The sequence below is a fragment of the Bombus flavifrons genome, chromosome 15 (genome assembly GCF_040668555.2).
Source record: "Bombus flavifrons isolate JBK064 chromosome 15, iyBomFlav1_principal, whole genome shotgun sequence".
Taxonomy (NCBI): domain Eukaryota; kingdom Metazoa; phylum Arthropoda; class Insecta; order Hymenoptera; family Apidae; genus Bombus; species Bombus flavifrons.
In genome coordinates, this window is record NC_138456.1 from 9,918,397 (window position 1) to 9,939,905 (window position 21,509).

General features: G+C 35.7%; 1 protein-coding gene across 1 annotated transcript in view; it reads right to left on the reverse strand.

The window, feature by feature from the left end:
* Scp2 (Sarcoplasmic calcium-binding protein 2) overlaps positions 1-21,269 on the reverse strand; it is a 45,620-nt gene extending 24,351 nt beyond the window's left edge. Inside the window, exon 1 of the mRNA XM_069128285.1 lies at positions 21,015-21,269. The gene's annotated coding sequence lies outside the window, so the exon portion shown is untranslated. The remainder of the gene's footprint in view (positions 1-21,014) is intronic.
* Between the last annotated feature and the right edge of the window lie 240 nt (positions 21,270-21,509).

Consider the following 21,509-nt stretch of genomic DNA (forward strand, 5'->3'; position numbering starts at 1 on the left):
GGCGGTCTCTGCACCTAATGATCGATCGAGGTATATCTCAACGAGGTTCGACCGTTAAATTAGTCGGCAACCTTCAAAGAGTAACTGCCTTGTCCTTTGTACCTTCATTGACCCAGACCATGTCTCCGACACAATACCGGGACACTGTGGCGTTTCTGCAACCTCTAAGGCGTCCACCGCTACCTTGTTCGCACGATCCAGAATAAAAACAACGATTCCAAGTTTCTTATAATTCGTCTGTCACTTTATGAACTAATTATCGACTAGTTGGAAGCTGCTAAATATCATTTTTTTTTTTTTTTTTTCGGAATGAAAAGAATACTTGTAGTCGATATGGACTGGTACATTTTTTTACCATTTTACACCATCCTATCACGTTCGTTAATTTTAGTAGTCTTGGAGTCGCCTGGATCATATACGTCAAGGGAACGTCGTTCACGAGGAAGTTTATACGAGGAAAGAATAAAGATTACCGAAATCTTGAACACAAGCGTCTCGTAAATCGATCACTGTTTGTTTTTGAGAAGCAAACATTACTAGCTTTCTTTCTTATTTCCAAGCTTTAATGCCGTGCTAAAACTCGTTTAAACGCGGTCGTTATGTATACCTCGAGATCTCTTCTTGTCAGATGCAAAGCGTACAATTTCCCCACGACCTCCGAACAATTCGCTCACGCGACAAAAAGGATGAATCTCTGCCGGTATTCTAACTCCTCGCTTCCGTGGCTCGCTTCTGTAATTACACAGGCCTTTAGATGTTCTTGCAGTTAGTCCGTCCAGTGTGAAAAAGGCTATCATTTTGTCAGGGGCCCGTGTTAGAAATTATCGTAATTTCCTAAACGTTATTTAATTTCACGAATAACAAGAAATTGAAGTGTACGAAAACGCTATTGTAGGAATGATTCTACCCCCCCCCCCAAAAACAAGCCGTTTTATTCCAATAAAATTATAAACCGTCCCGATGGAATCTTCTTCTCAAATAATTTATAATGATAAGGACATAAGAACGATCTGATTAGAGTTGGAGATTTTTAATTAAATATTTCACTGGTTTGGGAAAACGCGAGAGAGCCAGGTGGAGATAGACGAAGAAATTGAAGATTGTTTGTGAAGAATATCTTGGAAGTTGAAAGAGTCATACTGAAACGTGACGAAGTACGATTGATAAAGAAAAGTTGAAAAGACGGAGCACAAAGAATATCTTAATTAAGACTGGGAAAAATTGGAATGGTTTTTTGTTTTGTAGAGATAAAGCGAAGATTAAGATTGATTATGCTAAAATGGTAAGTTCTCGAACAAATCTGTTAGTTTCCACGAGCCATTAACTCTCCGGAGTTTTCCTGCAGGAGAAAATTACAATGTAAGGTTTTGATTGTGTACAGCGATTAGTGGACAGAGTGGATGATTCGCAAACATAAATTTTTTACTTAAAGTCACTCCTTTTTATAAAAATAACAGTTCGTTTACCCTTAATGTTCTAAAATACGTACACGTCTACCGATGGAACTTGAAGTTTAAAAAATGTTCGTTCGAATCGTAACTTCCCCCAATCAGTTATCAGATTTGTCTACTATATTTTTTAACTTTTCCACCCTTTGTATGTGAATCATTAACATCATTCTATATTCAGGACTGAAAGCATTTTTAGTCAGAACGGTTTAAATCTGTTTTACCTTGTAAATTCCCCAGGCAGGAAAGTGTGTCAAAAGTTCGTAGCAAAATAATTTGTCGATAATCATATAGGAAAGCTAAACTCGAAGATCGATTTAAAACTTCTGCATAGAACTTTCATCCCTACCGGTCTATTACGGAAAATAAAGATGCGTATGTTTGTCGTACAGCTTCGATATGAAATATTCATCGTAATAAACAAATTAATACGAAAGAACGATCGGTCACTCGTGTTCGTGTCATAGTTTCTTTTATTTTTCTATTTCACCGTAGTTCGCAGTTTGCAACGTTCATCGATTTGATTGACTGCTTTTATTCGACCGATATTTTTTTCTACGCTCAGAACGACAGAGAAAATGTTGGTCCGTTCTACAACATCGCTTAAAAATGGACAACAGTGTGATTTCGAACACCACTGCCGCAAACTACTGATTTTTATTCTCGTTTTTTAGATGCGCCAATGACAATACCGCATACGCATAAAACTGAATCTCCTGTTGTACAAATTCCCCGACGAACATTCCGTTCATGAACAATAATCTAACAGATTGTACATACGTACATGTAAATTGTAGTCGTTTGATTGTGCAATAACTTTCCATTTCATGGACAAAGATTTCAATTGAGAGATGGAGCGCAACCATCAATTGAATAATTAAGAATACCACTTGTATACCTTTTTACGTTGCATTCATTCTGCAACCTACGTTTTCCTCTTTATTGTGGAGCTAGAGTGCAATAAAGATGCACGAAGCACGTTGCGCCATCTCTCGATTGCTTTTAATCTAATATTAGACAGGCTTAAGAGCTTATTATCAATTCAATGTTCGTGATCGTTTGACATAGGAGTTACATAGATTGCATTACAATTGTACAGCATCTAACGAAGTTAATGTTATACTGTAGCCTCTGTTATAACAATCAATTGTGCCTTGGCTCTGTTATTGAACGATGCTTTCAGAAACGCGACCAGAATCTTATTTTCCACGTCGCTTTTGTTACTTTTAAAGGAGAGCGACGCCATATTTGATGCTCGTTGAGACGAATATTCGTCTTTTTACGGTGTAGAATGACCGACGTAAAAAGAAATTGTAAAAGAAGTTAATTTTTAAGGATGAACAGAATACAAAGTTCAGCGTTGCGCGAAAGAGAGATTACAAAGCAATCTTTGAAAAAAATGTTCAGTAAAGATCAGTCAAATTTAATTATATGTTTAAATGAACCGCCGTTTAGCTCTTCGAATTGGATTTTAACATTTTAACATCGTGGTCTCTAACTCCGTTTACAATTTTACGAAAATTGAGAACTTTAACTTCGCCCCTACAACTTCGTGAAAATTTCGTCGAATTGATTAGAGGACGAAATTTTGTCGAAAGCGAAAATGTCATATATCGAAGGAATTTAAAGTACTCGCGGAATTCGCGGCCTCTATTCCCACTCTGGCCATTACTTTGACATAATATTCCATCTTCGAATATCTATATTCAAAGGTCCGAAGATTTTCATACAAATTCTATGCTGAATTCGTCTATTATCCTTTCAAAAGGTAAATGCTGCAATACTGCAAATACTTTTATCGCCTTAAAGTAATTAACTTAATTATTTGCAATATTCGACATTTTAACGAGACGTCCTTTACCTTATTAAAGCGATACGTGTTTTATAATATTCATAGTATTTCATTGAAAGCTGTGGCGGTTACATTTTTATTCAAAACATTTATACGAGCAAATACCATAAACGATGAAAGGAATGTGTATAGAAAGATTGGTTTCCATATAACCTGGATTCGCAACCTGAGAGTCACGATCCCCAAAGGGGTCGCAGAGCTTTTTCCAGGGGGTCGTCACGTGTATTTTTAGTCGTAATTATTTTTATAAAAAATTTTATCCTTAAGATTTTCAATATGAGAAATTATTATATTCTACTACCGGTTATAAGAGTGAATTTTCAAGAATATAAAATAATGGCACGAGCGTGGCAAAATATATCAGGCTTATAAAAATTGACATGTCGATAAAATTAAAATGTCTCTTTCGAAATTCTAGCCTGAAGCATTTGTGACGCACTGGTTTCCAATTTTGCATAGAGGCGAAATTATTTCACGCATAACTGCATTTGGTATATGAATCCCAAAAATCATGAAAATAGAACAGAATATTACCTTTCTGTTCAAATGCAATGTAAATGTAGAGTAAATGTAATGTAAAGTAAAACGTGTGTGACAAAGTTTAATATATTTAATACATTCTTAAATCAATGATATATAATTGCGTTTCCCCGTGGTAAGCTTTATATTTTTCCAAGAATTCTCAGTGTGTGCTTTCAAACCATGCTGATTTCACTACACGATTTTAATAAACTGGAACATGCGTGTAATAAACGTACTTTTATACTTTTACGTTATATAACGAAAAATAAACAAAATTGATTTCTCTCATAATTTCATTTAAAAGAAAAACACGGGCTGCAATATAGTTGGGTTCTGTGCTCGGTGAAAAATAGATTATATTAAAGAAAAGTAATTTTTTCGCAATATCTCATCTTCCTCGCAATAATTTTGTTTTACTTAATAATTCACAAATGGAATTGACAGATATAACGCAGAAAATTTGTGTTATACGCGAAGATCGTATTTATTCCGTCACTTTATGGAAATTCTGAAACCTCTAATTATCAAAAAACGCAATTTATTTTCCTTTAATCCAAAGTATTTTATTTCGCTTTTGTTTTTGTTGGCAAACAAGTAAAATCGTCGAAGCAAGTCAAATATTTAGAATTAAACGTTTCATATTCAAATCAATAGAGAGCAGACGCTGTTAGATTGCGACCAAGCGATAGCAAGTTGATGAAAATTTGTTTATGCTTGTTTACCCGAATTCATTGGCTTCTGCGTTCCATAGCCTAGTTTTTCTCGCTAAACTTTCATAACGAATAATAAAAGGATAAAACGACACGTAAAATAACTATAAAATATACGGCCAAAATATATGATGTAATACGTTGGGAGAACTCAACAGATGAAAATGGCTTTTGCAAACACGCCTCCTAAAATGCTTCACAAAAATTTTATAGATACTCCTACAACACTTTCTTTATGTTCGTAAAACGTAGACATGATTTATGTACGATGATGCTTGGTCACATTTTCCTGGCATTAGGTATTGGGAACGCTTAATATCTTCAAAAGTAATGTACTACAAACTCTTATACGTAGCTGTATAAAATATTAACTATTCATACTTTTTTATACGATTCGAGAACCTTTTCAAATTTATCTTCGTGTTATATTATATTAAAATCAGAATGATTTAAACTGCTCGCCATTTACGTGATACAACATAGGTACGGGAGACGAAAGTGCTGAAAGCAACGCGGAAACCTGTTGATACAACTGTTATCTCGGTTAAACTTCTAAAATGCTATTGAAACTTCCACTTTATACGAAAAAAAAAACAGCAAGGGTAATTACGTTTAATGGTTGAATGCGATTCGGCTACAATTATTGTTTTCCACCTTAGAGCTTGAACAGTTTCGTTAAACCATGACTTCGTTTAAAGCGGAATGGCATGATTTTATCCTGATTTAGTCGCTTCCCTTATATTTGTTTAACAGTCTACGAGGTATATCTAAATTTTTAACTCCGTTTTGGGAAAATACTTTCTTTAGAAATCATTCGTTTGTTGTTAGGAAAGAAATTATTCTCTTATCGTGAAGCAGATATTCTCACATTTTCCAAAGAATCGAAAACTAATCCGAGTAATCGAATAAAACGTCCGCCGTTGAAACATCGTATATACGCGATACGATAATTGCCGGCATAATTAGACATAATTGTTTTAAAACCAGACAGTCCGGATAACACCGTGGAGAAATTAATCAGCTTGTACATACGTCGTTAATTAGCGAAATTAAGCGTATCCGGTATATCAAGGACCGCGGCTAGGATAAACCTCGATATTGTGCTGTATTTTAAATAGGTCCAAGAATTTTGATGGCCGCCCGTGCATTTATTACACGTTGGCTTGCTTTATCGATCGTGGTGTTTAATTATTTTTAACTACGATGTGCGCCAAGTCATTAATGCAGTATAAACTTTTCACCGTCGCTGGCTATCTGAAACCGTGAAGTGTGAAACATCGATACCGTTCAGATCTCTCTTTCTCCCTCTTAACAACGTGAACCGTTGTTGTTGCGTTAAAAGAGATAATAAAATTGAGAAATCGGAAAACGTTCATCCCTTGTTCCATTTATTTCACGCATTTTATCTTGATAAAATAAGTCTATGTTTGTGGCATATATACTGCGATATTTTATCGATGATCTATCTAAATGCTATGAGCAAAGTGTTGCTTAATGCCCATAAAGTGCCGGTTAAAAGGTGTCGTTATGGTAAAAGTGTACATAATACACAGAAAGGAATTTTCAATTTTTATGGTAAAAGCTTATAAAACCGGGACACCCGCGAAAAGCCATTGTGAATTTCACATCTACCGGTCATTATTCATTTGTACCAAAATGGACTGTATCAAGTAGGTTCTACCATCTTCGTAAATTTTATTTGTATTAATTACATATATAACTATTAATTCTCTGCCGTTTACGATCTAACCGACTCCTTCAAAGATGCTGTTCAAAAAATGCCAATTATTTTAATTTTGGATAATTAGATTACCAAATATATCGATTAAAAGAATTCCTTCTTCCATTTCTTTTCCCTTTCCTTTATGTGGACTTTTTGTTTGTAAGCGTTAAATAACATTTAATGATAATTAATTAAGTATTTATCCGAAGTAATACTTTTATTTTACTAAATCTCAAATACATATACGCATAATGCTTGATATGATTAAGCAGAATTCAATGTGATTAATAATTAACGACTACGATTATAAAATAATTTGTGGAATGAATGATGCTTGTGATCATTGGATAATTAATAGCCATGATTACGAGGTAATAGAATTCATTCAAACAGATACAGCTATCGAACACAATTGATTCGATAACTACAAAATGCCAACCGTGAAATCATACGAATCACAGGGAAGCTGAGTGAACTAACAATGACAAAATTCGAATTCCCTAGACGCTTCTTAGAGCTGGAGATTTGCGGAGTTTGATCAGTTCAGATCAAATAACATCATCGGCTATTAGCTTGTCCCTTTCATTTGCTCCAATATTACTTATATCAAGAATATTGTATCTTATGCTCGAAAAAGTACCTCGACAAGCGTAATCACAGAACGATTCACTACTGTTTCTAAAGGTGAAAATCCTACAAACACGTATCACGACGCAATTAACGTCGTTTCATCAGCCAGATCCTCAAATTGTCATTTCGCTGGCAAACGTATTTGGCGAAGTCGCTGCGTTCTAATTCCGTTTTGAAACGTGCCAAACAGGAAGCAACCCTTCATTAGTTACAGCAATTAATGGAATTGACTGGACACGAACTCTGAGAAACAGGTTATTTGTGTCATTGCACGTAGCATTAGAGAAAATGATAAACCGGACAGGTTTCGATAACATGGAAATTATTAATGAAATTCCGTTTGGATTATTTCGGTGAAACATTTGTAATTCCATGTCGGAACCATGTCGGATGAAGCATTATTACAGTTGAAGTTTCGCTTTTCTCTGTCAATCGATAATAATCGCTAAAGAAACGTTGAATTTAAAGATAATAAATAACGTTATGGCGAAGTACATGATAGCACGACGCATAAGGTATGACAATAAGCAATGATAACGTTATCTCGTATAATGCAACGTTACATATAGTAAACGCAGCACAAACTGTTAGCGTTAGAAGCTGATCCTACTACATTTAGTAGAAAAATTATGACTAAATGTATCAAACAAATCGATCTCTCTATGTAAAGGAGAAACTCAATTTTCACGAAAAGAAATTCTTTTATATAGGGAAGAAGATAAAAGTTTAATAATGTAACTACCATACAGAAATAACGCTACAGGGAGATTCTGTGGAAGTTGAAATCGTTCTTTCTCCGCTGACAGAAGCTTATTTTCTCTGTGGCAGAGCTGACGATCAATCATTGTTTTTCAATACCTAAATTACATTCACCACAAGTGACTGATGGTATTTATCTAGTATGGTGGCTTATATGCATCCCCTAGATAAAGGGGTATAATGGAACACGTGTTGCGCTCGCTGCTTCTATCTTATCGAGCTGAATAAAGTACAAGCAAGCTGTTAACGTATTTTAAAGAACCAGATGAATTGTCTGCCACGTGATCTTCAAGATACATATGTCACGAATAAATGAACGATGATATAGTCGTATATAAAAAATATTATTACTTCAAATAAAGACGTACCTGGTTTGAAGAACGTGCTTCCGTAGCTTAGTAACGGCGAATAAAATAAGTTAAAAGTAAAAGGAAGTGTTTCTTTTTCAGTAGGATGCAAGTTGAAGAAAATAATTTCTGAAGTTGTTGATGCAGGGTAATGGAAAATCGTCGAAAGTTTTCAACTTAAAGTTCATAGATTTCGATATTGAGGAGATTTAGGAAAGTTTGTAGAGCAAAGTGAAAGTGATAAAGCGCAGGTTAGCAACCCGGCAAGGAGTTACTTTGGGGTCATCGATACTTTAGAAAATGACTCGCCAACTTTTTCTTTTTTTAATTGAAAAAAAATTTGCACCGGATACATTCAACGTAGAATTTTAAGATTAAAGGCGATCTTGCGAATCATCGATAATTAAATTGCGAAAGAATTTTATCCATAAAATATATTTTAATCTACGCTGAACCTTTCTATTGAAAACTTCCGAAATTTTATGAATTCTAGTTTGCATAGGAAATTTTACATCATCGCGTAACAATAGCGCATTGTTGTTTTATTTTTTAGCCAAAGCTACGATGAAATTTGTAATCTCATTCCGAGTCAATTTATTTGCCAAATTTAATATATTATAAACGATACATTTATAGATATATGTATAGGTGAATACATTCATCTCGTCATTTTCATCATAATAAACGCGAAACCTTATGAATTTCTGTATTATACGTCATTTCCCAGTGAAATCAGTTCTATAACTCACACTACCCTACATACGTATGTGCATAATTAATACAAATCTATATAATAGCCCTTCCATTTTAAAAAATGCATATAATAATTTAGTTTCGAAATTGAAACGAGAATACACATACACAGGTACAGCAATAGTAACGTGTTACTGTGGTTTTGCATATTAGTTCATTTAGGTATATAATTATTAATTATTGCAGATAATTGAATGTAATTGATGACAATTGACTGAGTAAATGCGAGTTACAGTTTTGATCTGACTGGGAGGAGACATGTATATTGAAAGATAAAAACCGGATCGATTGAATATTCATTAGAGAATCCGAAAAAAGAGAAAGGGAAAAAAAAGAGACTGTAATTTGATTAAAATACAATTTCTTTGTTTCGTATTCTTCGTCTTCTTCCCTTCTTTTTTTAATTTAATAAAGAAACTAAAAAATATTTTTATAAAATTATATCGCATATTTTAATAAAATTGTCGTTTCATGTTATTCACGCGTTTTATGATTCGGTGCATTTATAGGTCAATTTGAAATATTCTGCATCATAATATGGAAAGAAGTACGAAATATAAAGATAGCTAAAATCACCTCTTTGTTATTTTAGGCTGCAGAAAATGAAATTCTCGCTTTTTTTAAATGAAGTTTTGTTTTACGAACTAAGAAGAACGTCACCGTGAATCTACAACGAACAAATTTTCTCAATCGGTAAAACTCTTCTGAAACGTATATACGTAAATATTGGATCCCCTGCAAAATTAGAATATTAGCAGACTAATATTATAGGCATCGAATTTTATCCCATAGATGTTCAATTATTAAGGAGCTTATTAACCAAATTAAATCGCATAAATATTACTATCGTTGGTTACTAAACAATTGCCAATTTTCACCACCGATATCGTCATCAGATGTACTAAATGCACAAACACATTGAAATGGCAAAGAAGAATGCGCTACGAAACGGCAAGCGCTTCGCCGCGTAATCCCGATACAATTAACTTCGTTCAACTTCGTAGCAACCGAGTTCGAAACAAGTAGCAATCGCACGAAGCAACTGCAAGCAGCAATATTCGCACGAGAACGGCCGTCCTCCTTAAGGGCATCGTCTGACAATGAGAGGAGAAAAACGGGCCATTGAAAAAATTGGCAAAAAAGATAACGCAATTACGTTCTTCCCCTGCAGTTGACTGGAATCCTGCGTCGTCTCGCTAATCACAAGTCGACGAGTTTCGCTGTTTAGAAACGGCTACGCTTTAACGACCAGCCAGGGTCCCATTCAGTGAGCACTCTATTCCCTTTGGCCATTTATATTCAGTCAAAGATTTCCGTATATACCTGGACCTACGATGAAATTTCAATACGGCGCGAATTGCAAACCGGCGTAGATACTAAATTAAAGTAAATTAACATACGACATGACTATGGAATGAAAATTAGTTTGATAGATAAGCCTTAATCACAATTAGTTTAACACGATATTAGCTGTGACGCGTTTACACGATTCACTATGTATAAACATGATTCACGATTTTCTAAATACAGAGTGATAAACGACCAAAATGGAACCGTACAAATTCTCTCACTTTACTTCTTTTACAACTTCCGCGGTTTATTCCATATCGCTCCCCTTCCAGTTAACGCGTTCACAAACATAGCTGTTATAGTTTCGCGGAAATAGAATTGAAAAGGACGACATATTGTTGCCCATATTATCCAATATTAATAGCATCGGCTGTCGCCACGCGTGTAAAGAACGAGTTCCGACAAAGAATTCTCAAGTAGCTTGCATCTGCTAGAAAACTTGGAGAGCAAACCGCCGGTAATTTATGGAGGATACAAACGGTTCGATCTCTTCCTGGCTTCGTAATATATCACGTAGAACGCAAAGAATGCTACCACTCGGTGTCAGGTGTAGCAGATTTCACCCCTGTTGCAAAATGTTGGTTGTAGCGTTTGTTGTTTGCCGTCCGATGCAAGTCTAAAGTTTTTATAATAGTTCCTCTGGCGATTCTCACGCTTCTTAAACTTTTGTCGACACTTTTTAAAATCCAAACATTTTTAGTGGACGCATTATCATTTATCTTCTCTCTATGACACGTACGCATCCTATCGTCCAGGTAAAACCTCTTATTATCAATCGATCCTCGTAACGTTAAATTGTGGCAAAAGAATGTGACTAGAGGTTACAGATAAAAATGTCAGGCATTTTTTAAAGCGAAGAACACTCCGCCAAAGGAATCTCTATTTAAAAAATTACCCGGTCTAGATTTAAAGAGCGAACTTTCACAACTTTCGCGGCAAGATTTATGAAACTTCGAGACTTCTTCCAAAATGCTTTGGTACGTGAAGACGCTCGGTTACGAAATTGCTCATGCGTTAGAATTTAGCTAGCTAGCTAGTTCCGTGGTGAGATAATATTCGAAATCACTTTTGAACCGTCCCTGCAGCCAAGATTCTTTCGCGTTTATAACTTCTTGGATTATGATTTATTTCCATTTATTAATACGCGTCAAATAAGCATGAATTTTCGGTTTCTTCCGTCGACAACTGGCGACAACCGATTTTTCCAACATTCTTCAATTATTTTTGGACCAGTAATTATATTTAAAGTATGCGAGCCATTTTTATAATTTCAAAGAAACTTGCTTTTGTGGAGTAAACGTAGTAAATTAATTCGTCCTTAATGAAATTTCTATCGAAATTGCGATTAAATTAACAACTAGAAGTTCGATATAAGCAGTAGGATGGAAATTATGGTGGAATATTCGAAGTATCAGATCGATGATAATTAGAGACATCGTATGTTACAGATATCGATCTACGTTAATGAAATATTTTCTAGTTTATGAATGAAATATCGTATACTAAGGAAGTTCCGTAAGGAAGTTTCTTACCGATACATCGAAATCATTAAAAATTTTCATGAGCTTAAATTTCATCTTGAGTTACGTGATGGAATCTAAATCGAAGCTAATATTTTCTCGTTAATTGAGAAAAGAAATCACGTTATATCGGCCAGGGTTTATTTACACTAAGTCCTTCATTGTAATCCAACATTTATGGCGATCAAGCCATCCGTCTTACCGAGATACATCCTCGAGGGCAGATCTGGCCTTCCTGCGGATAAATCATCCCGGAGGCATCGGGACAGATGTCTCGTCACGTCGTGTCGACCTACCCACCGCAACCCACACGAGGAAGAAAAGCAATCGGTTACGCTACCGGAGAATCGGGTTTAGTGTATCAGAAGTTAATGTGCAATAACAATGATATGATTATCAGGATAACCTAATAAAAACGTGGAATAGAATTTCTTCCGGTCTTTTACGATCTAAGATATTTATCTTTTTCTTTTTTTTTTTTTTTTTGTTCACAATTCGGAAATATTTGAATTCTAGACGTGAGAATTGGCTTTCCAATTATGGCAAGTAAGTGGCACGATAATTTAAGTAATCTGATGATTAACGTGACAAAGTGAAGATGGCAAAAAGAAATCTTTCGAACAGTTAGGTAAATAAAAGTTTATGAAATAGTAAAAAAGAAAATTAAGATAAAGCGTGCTGAAGCCTTTAAACGTGTTAAGCGCAACAATCTACCTACCACGACACCTAATTTAATATCCAGCTTCTCGAGTCGGATTCGTATCAGGCAGTCACGGCTCGAACGAACTTTTCCTGGATATTTTCCTGTTAACCTTGCCTATTCTGGTCGGCCCAATAGTCAATTAACAAAATGTTCACCCGAATCTCGCGGGTCTTGCCTCTCAAATGAACCCTTAATTGTATATTTGTACGTGCAATCAGTGTGTAGTTCAACTGATCGTAGCAGCTAAACGACACTCTGCCAGGCTGTAATCGCCGTTTCGGCAAATTGAAGGAAACTTTAGCCATCCTGGTTATAGCCACCTTCGCAGGTGGACTCGAATTTCCATTCGAAACAGGCGTAAAAAAACTGCTCTTGAGTTTCATGGCCTGTACTACCGTGGAATTGATCTCGTTGGAAATTCGTAAAACGGATAACATTATATGAAGAGAACAGGGAGTATCATCAAAGTCAGTTTTATTACGAAAATGGAATATTAATAATTTACTCTAGCGATAAAGAAACAAGATTCGGTGAATTTAACGGTATCAAGTCAATGATATCAAGTTTATTGGGGATAAAAGAATTATTTTACATTATTGTAATCCATTTTAGTTAAATTTTAGTTAGATCCAGCCTTGTTATCGATACTGTAACGTAAACTTACACCAATCAGAAATAGTAGAAGCGAGTAGAATGAGGTCGTTCCTTGTTTCGTTGCAGTGAAGGATACGACATAGATATTTCAACTCTGCAATCCTTTGTGACCTGATAGTTCTGTAATTGCAGTTGTCGTCGATAAAATCCACTATACGCTGTAACCTTACTATCCCTGATTTTCAAATGATAAAAATTCTAATATTAATTATTAATGTCAAATTTCTAATTGCCTTGTCGCGTACGCAAATGTTAAAGTCGAAATGAAAAGGAGAACAATTCGATCCTTAAATTATAGTAATTCCTGTATTTTCTTTTGATATAAAATACGTTCGTAACAGTCATGCACATACGTGCGTTAACAAAGGGATAGAAGAGGTAACGGTAATGTCCTCTTCTTAATTTGGATTTCTAGAGAATAGTTGTTACTCGGACCAAGGTACACAGAGCCCCAAATATTTTATACTTACCATCGGTGTTCCGCTTTCCAACATTGCTCTTGCATTATTTATTCGTTATCTTCACGGAGGAACCAAAAACCTGTTCAAGCTGAGAACATGCTTTATCACTTTAAATACTTCATCGATGTTGATATATGGCATAAAACCAATCTCTTCCGAAAGGGTTAACAATTTCACTATCGTTCCAGACTAACGCTTAATTTTTGAAACTCAGGCGCAGAAGCTCGATCAAATTACGTTGCTTACTCGAGAGTACATTTCGCAGAATTCGTTGCATAAACCTCCTTCGGCTATCGTAACACTTTGCAATTCACAGTTACATTCGATCCAGTGAAAAACCAGAATGAAATTCATACGTAGTTATGAACGAGACAACTGTTTAGTCTTCAACGTAGAACAGGTGAAAACTTCGACGCGTATAGTTAGCGAATCGTGTCAATTTTGAACGAGCAACGTTATATCGGCTCATGCTGATCCTCGGTAGTTGTAGAGAACGTCTGAACATTAGCGTCACACGTCGCTCTCTCTTTCCCTTCTCTCACTTAAATTCTATGCATTCTATCGTCCCGAGTTAATTGAACGACACTGTGTGTATCATTTAACTAAACCAGATGCAACGGAACAATTGTTAGAACGTACACAAGAAACGATCGCTTGAAATTTTCCGCAGTCTCCTCGGGAAAACTCAACAGATACAAGTTTTATAATTAAAACGGAGGAATAGCTGCATCTTATCTTAACAATATATTTATAATTTGAATTTGACGATTTATTAAATTTAAATTTATTCAATTGTATGATTAAGTTACGACAAGATAATTAAGCAAGTTGACGTTCGTAAAATATCGTAGATATCTGGAAGTTTTAATAGAAATAAAAGAAATAAGAATTTTAATAAAATTTTAGAATGAAGAAATTGACAAAAGCCTCGGATCTTATCTTGTCTGAATCCTCAAAGTACAGCGGATTCGAAACATCATGGCAAAGAAAATACGTTTGGAAGGTACTTTGGCATATCGTCGAACATACAAATCGCTGGCCGTATAGAAACCGCGCCATTTAAAAGTTATCCGATTATGTACTCAAAGTCTTACTTTTAGTAAGTATTTAACAATGATCATCGGCAAGTAGGAATAATCGTCATAAAACGGAAGAAGTTGCTCGCTAAGAAGAACCTTTGCATTCTCGTCGCACAATCATGTCATTAATAGGATTTTTAAAATTAGAAGACGGAGAACAGAGGAGGCATTTTTAAAAATCGTAGTAAATATAGGGTTTCGTATAAGAATACTTCTTTTACTTGTTCTCAATCTTTTCTGCAATTGTTAGCTGGAGAAAAGATAAAAACCTATTAAGTATTATATTAATCTTTCCGCATAAAGAGACGACTAATATTAAAATTATGAATCCACTTGAAAAAGAAAGATACAAATTATGAGTTTACCTTCTTCTTGCTGACAAATATATTTTTTATATTTTCATTCAATATTGTGATTGAATTCCAGACTGTTCTGGAATATGATACACTCGGGTATCGATATTCTCGTTTGCCCACGTTATGTTTTCCGAGTCATCGATAAAACAGCAGTATCCGAAGTTTAATTTTTCAAAATTATTTCCATTTAACAGCATTCAGCAATTACGCGCAGAATACCTATTACGAGAATAATATTTTAATAAAAATTTATTTCAAACGTTTTTTATTTCAATATCTACAAGCAACAATTTACTAATACCTTTTGCAATTATTTTCACAATTAATCGTCGGAAAATTGATTTTCTTTTAGAAAAATAATTCGAATATTAAATGAGTAGAGTAAACGAAATTGTGGAAAGAGAGTAAACATTTCACCTACTCGATATGTCTGTTACAAAAGAGATTTAGCATAGCGGCGCATAGTATAATACGAAAGTAATTAACGTAACACTTTTAACACAATTGAGGCGACAGCGTTACATGCAGCTGCTACAGAATGCCACGGTCCCTTTCAATTTTCGAACATGTTTGCGTAAAACGATTGCTTCGTTTCACTGGATCATTATTTCCGCGACCAATTCGCATTTATGTACACGGAATGAGCTGTACCTATGGCGATCGTAGAATTCACAGGAATTCGAATATCATTACCAGATAATATTAGTCACGTTTATCTACAAAGTTAAACCCAGTATGTAATGGACAAAAGAAAGTTTAGAATATTAATGACTTTTTTTATCACTTTGTTAATAGTCGTCTGTTCTGCAATATATCGCTCTTGTCGGATGTAATAACATTTTATAAAATTACATCGGAGTCCGTACGTGTGCATTTATTGCATTATGTTCATAGAATCATTTTGCACTTTATTTTATTACTCATTCGTATCATCTTTTCCAGAGACAGCGAGTAAAATATATATTATGTGCATAATACAGAGAATACAACGTACCGTGTCTTCTACTATAAGAGAAAAAAACGTGTTTAAATAATGGTCTAACAAATTCAGATAACAATGTTCAGGTAATAGAGTATTCTATTCATTATGAAGTATTACGTCGTGGGAAAAGGTGTCCAGCTTGTAATACACAAAGACACGCTTCGTTCTAGATACTCTTATACATGTTACACACGTTAGAAAGTAGTCTACTAATTAACGAAACAATATTGTGTAATCGTCGTTCCTCTAACAATGAACAAACGAACAGATCGTTTGTGTATTACGCTCTATTTAATAAGAATTTAAAAGTGATTCATTAAATTGAAAAATATTTATGATCTGTAATGTGGACATTGAGAGATATCGATGAAACTCCAAGATTTGGAATCCAAAGTGTATTTAGCATGCAAATTTACTTTACAGATATAGAATCAACAACTCAGATTGATATTACTCGTGGTCGAGGATTAAGATATAAAAGATATTGAAATAATTATTGCAAAATTATTGATATTTTTATATTGTTAGCTGTTTAGCGTAGATGTGAGTTTCCGTTTTGTCACGTCAAGAATGTCGACCCTTTCTACTCGAAATATACATCGAGCTCGCATTCCACTTCCAGGATGGTGTAACTCGAATTAAATTCGTCCCACATCGAAATAATATATTGGGAAAAACTTGAAGTAACTTGCTACAAAATTTCCTTCTTTACGACCTACTTCGCTCGATTCAAATTCTGCTTCCGCTGGAAAAAGAGATGGATGATAATAGAAATTCTGATCTTTTAAAACCCAGCACGGTATGTCTTCTCAAACTCAAAAGGGATGAACCACGCAACGAATATCGAGAAATTTCTGTGATCAAAAACAAGAACCTAACGCCAATTCCACTTTCATTTTTCAGAACGAACCGCAACATCGACGTTGTACTAAACGGATTCGAAACGAGCGGCAACTACACGCCACGAAAATATCGCAATTTGCTGCTGCGAAACGTCGAAAGATTACAAAAAATCTCGTGAGATCGCTGGAAAAATCGTCGAAATTCGCACGCTAACCAAAGGGATACTGCCTTTAATTTCGCCACTCGGATAGATTTTCCATTCGCGGAAAAAATTTCTCGGTTGTATGTCGGGCAGAGTTGATTTACAGCGGCCGAGGTTTCTCCGATGGTCGACTGTTCCACGGACTGGAGCGATTCTGTCGGTTGGTGCCGCGGGGGACTCCGCGTCGTGCTCACACTTTGCCGCCGAATTTCACTTTTTATTCGCTGCAGCCAGACGCAAATGCATCCGGGGAGTTAAATTATTATTTTGCAACGGAAGTCGGGGAATAAACCCCACTGTACCTGAGCCACGCGCTCAATGAAACTTGGAAAAGCTGCAGAACGATGGAAGGGGTGGAAACAAAGAACGCAGCGCATGACGTCCAACCATCGGCCATTTATACCTTCGCGATATTGTGCATCGTGGCGAGGAGAACGGGGCAGAGCCAGCAGAAAAAAGCGGGGAGAAAGAATTAAGTAAGATTAAATTGATAAGCTGCATAACAGACAACGTCAAAGTGGCGTTCCCTTATCGAACTTTTATATCTCGGCCAAGATTATCGTCACGGAGATCGACCATGTTACCTTCGTGTTCGCCAAGTGTACGACACGATAAATATGCGAGCGAGATGCGATTTCGTTAATAATTTTACAAAATTTTAACAGAATATTTTGCATGATCACGATAGAAACTGCTGAAATAATATAATTATTTCCGATAATGTGAGAAATATTTGTGTAGATTTGTTTAAAACGACTATAGACACAAAATATAATGACGATTAAATTAATGAAATTTTAGTAGTGGGAATATTTATATTTCCTGTTTGGGGATTGCGATGAATCAGTTTAATTAAATCTGTTATCCGATTGTTAAACGTCATTATCGTTTTATCGAAATTATATTAGAAATTACGTGAATTAATTCTACGTTTATATTGATCACAGTTTTAACGACTTACGCGAAAAATAAAGTATCAGTTTGTACGTACATCATGCTTATCGAACTGTCATGTGTTTTATTGGATAACGGATAACGCGAATTAAAATTACTACGGCCGTATCAAAAAATATGGAAAAATTGAAAATAACGTATTTACTATATTATCTACGATATATTCTTCTTATCTTTCTAGGCCGCTTCTATAAGAAAGCTCTATAATGTAAGCATAATTATGATCAGCCGGAGATACAGCAGTACGTACACTTTGGCCTAAGAGCAGTTTAGCGTACGAATTTACCATTATTTTTCCTTCTAAATATTCATATTTCACGATGACCCCGTTTCTACAAAGATTTTACGTGCTTTTGTTAAAATCAAAGGAATATTCGAATCAGCTATTTTTCTCATAGAGTGCCTATAGTTTTACTAAAATTAACAAGAATACTTCCGCTTCGCCATCTTCGCTCTTTATTAAATGTCACGGGAAAGTGCATCCTTGCGTTACATAAATTTATGCGCTATTTAAAATAACTATATCATCATCCGCATAAACGAGATGTCCAATATTTTGAAAGTTGCGTTACGCAAGCCAGATGCTTCTAAAAAATGAAACTTTAATAATATTATATATTTACTTTTCATATTTAGTATTTTATACTTTATCCAGTTTATGAATTCAGCCTAATCTCCAATTATCTAGAGTGATATGCACAACTTTATTCGAACTAAACATGAAATTTTGCTAATAATAAATATGTTAATTCGATGCTGTCCTATTTCCCTTTTTTTTTTTTTTTTTTTCGTTGAAACTACTTTCTCAACTATTAGATTGTTACTACCTGACTGGAATTCACTATGACGCTTCAATCTTGTTACTTCAGCACCTTTTTCTTCGGTTAGACGTCGCAGGAAAATGCATCTTTCCATATTATAAATTTCCAACGTCATTAACACAACGCTTGTAATAGAAAATTCTAATAATCTATTTTTAATAAATACCAAGCAAATATCTTCTTGATAATACGAGAAAATTATAGCTTCGGTAAAAATTAACTGTAACTGAAATTGACTGTTTCATCACTGAACATCGTAGAAAATTGTCTCTCTTTAATCCACTACTGCGACGTAACTGGATAATACACATCTCATAATAGAATATCGCCGTTTGATATTTATTGACAATCATGCTTTAATAAGAGCGATTGCAAAAACGCGTTCCATTGTTCTCTGTTCATTATTATCCACACGCACGATAGTACCGTATCATTAAACGTAATAGAAACAACGTTTATTGAAAAACTGGAAATGGATTCTCTCTGAGATATCGCAAGGAAATAATCCTATGTACTTATAAAATATTGCCATCGATGGCGTTCGATAGCTTGATAAAGTCAATACGTTTTTGAATATCAAACGTTACGTTTATATTTTATATAAAATAAACACGTTTATCGTTAACAATTTCCCAAAGCGATATCAAATTTATACATGGACAATAAATCGTTAACTATTAAGTGGCAGTATACGATGTTCAAGACTTTAAATGGCCCATAAGTTATCAAATAAATGTGAAACCCTTTCCAGTTAAATGAAAGTTTCGGCTTAAATTTCAAGATTCAGCTTCTCGTTCGTAAGAATAAAATTTATTCAAGGGGAAGAAAGGAAGATATAAAACACGGTGAAATTAATCGTCTCAGAAACCCTGAACTAACGAACGTTCTCATCTTGACGACTGTAATTCTTCGATTTAAGGAAAGACAGTGAAGCTAATCGACTGTGCAGTCGTTGGAAAACCGGTGAAACTAAATCTGATAATCAGAAAATCAACGCTTCGTTTACCACGATAACTTCGAATAGAACGAGACTTCCCCGATGACCGGAAAAGAATCACCGGAAGCGATCGCTGTGCTCATTGCGGCGCAACTCCGGCAAAGACGACCATTAGCTTCAAGTATGCAGAATTTTCAAACGCGTTAACTTGCTCCAATATTTCGCCGCTCTAAGACAACTTTCAAACTGGAGTATTTGCCATAATCGAAGGTTCGAAATGGCAAAGGCGATAAGTGGCTTTGGTGGTTTCAGGTGTTCGAGTATGCGTGGATGGTTGAAAGGATCGCAAAATTTTTGACAAAATATGGAAGTTACGTGGCTTTCTAGAAGCTTAAAAGCCTTCAGCGACGATAGCGAATTTTCGTGTTTCCAAACAAAGTTCAGAATCGTCTAATTTTATCGTTACGTCGATACCGTCAAATGCCACCGATTCGTTTAATTTCAATAAATTTTTGTATTAAGAAGCGTAGCTTCTTGAATTTAAAATTCCTTCAATTCGTCCAAAAGACTTTTTCCTTAAAGTAGGTACATCAGGATTTTTAAACGAAACTACCGTCACGCAGCAAACATGATTTCTCGACTTAACAAACTGGCTAATTAACCAATTGCAAGGTTAAATTGTCTGGAATGCGCTTTAACGTTGCAGAGTTCTTAAATTTTCTTCGCAATAAAGTAATCTCAAGACCACTCAACTATGTTTGACGAGTATACTCGCTCGCATCGAGAACGTATACAATTACTTCAAGTACGGTAAAGAACCATTTAAATATCAAAATAATAATTCATCGGCGTGTATGTAATATGTAAGAAACAGTAGGATAAGACTTATTATAAGTTTAGCTCGTCTCGATCGAATATAACGCAAGAACATATCCAAGCAGTCTGTTATTCTAAACGCTTTTCAAATATCTTCCTGTCTTTGCTCGCTACTCAACGTCTATTTCTACGGCTATCCTAACGCTATTCTCACCTTTCGATTGAAAACGAGCTCGGTAATAAATCAAATTAATTCCGTTGCGTTCAACGAAAGATAAAACTAGCTTCCATTCTTTACCAACAAACGTACCACCACGTTAAAACCGTTGGAGAAATCTTTTCCCGACTATAATCCCTCCACTTCCTCGATTTCTTCAACGTCACTCTCTCCTGCGATCCTGCGAAACTAGGATAAACCTATTTTCCCCGTTGTATCACTCGGAACCACAAAATCACTGATCCGCGTACGATTTCAAATGTCTCGAAATTCGAATCGTCGGACGCGTCAGAAGAATCGTTCGCGCGATTTCCACGCAAAAGCATCGAACGAACGTCCCTCAAAAGCTTTGATAAAAGTATTCTCTGCACCTACCTGGATGAGCCGAGCTGGATCGTCGAAGTGGAAGTCGCGATGAAACGAAGGAGTCAACACACGAGGGCGACAACGACGACAAGGCGATACTGCGACGATGACAAAGACAACGAGGGGAAGCTGCAACTTGACCGATTCGCGATCGAGTGGAAGAGAAAAAAAAGACGAATCGAGCGGGCTGATCACCGTGAACAAACAGCGAACGAGCGCACGACGCGATTGACGGACAGATGAAGCACAAAGTGCGCGCAGCGAGCTCCAGCTTCTCCTCTTTATACCCTCGAACTTGCACCTGTGCTTGCGCAGATCGGCCTCTTAAGCTTCGTCCACTCGGTTTCTTCGTCCGTTCGGCACGGGCCACCACGTGCTCTACTAAACGCGCTGTGTATCGATGCCTCGTGGATATTTCAAATCGAATCTTTCACGCTTTTCGACGATTCCTCGATTCTCGCTTCAACGTTTACCACCGACCATTGCACGCCGCCCCATCTTTCA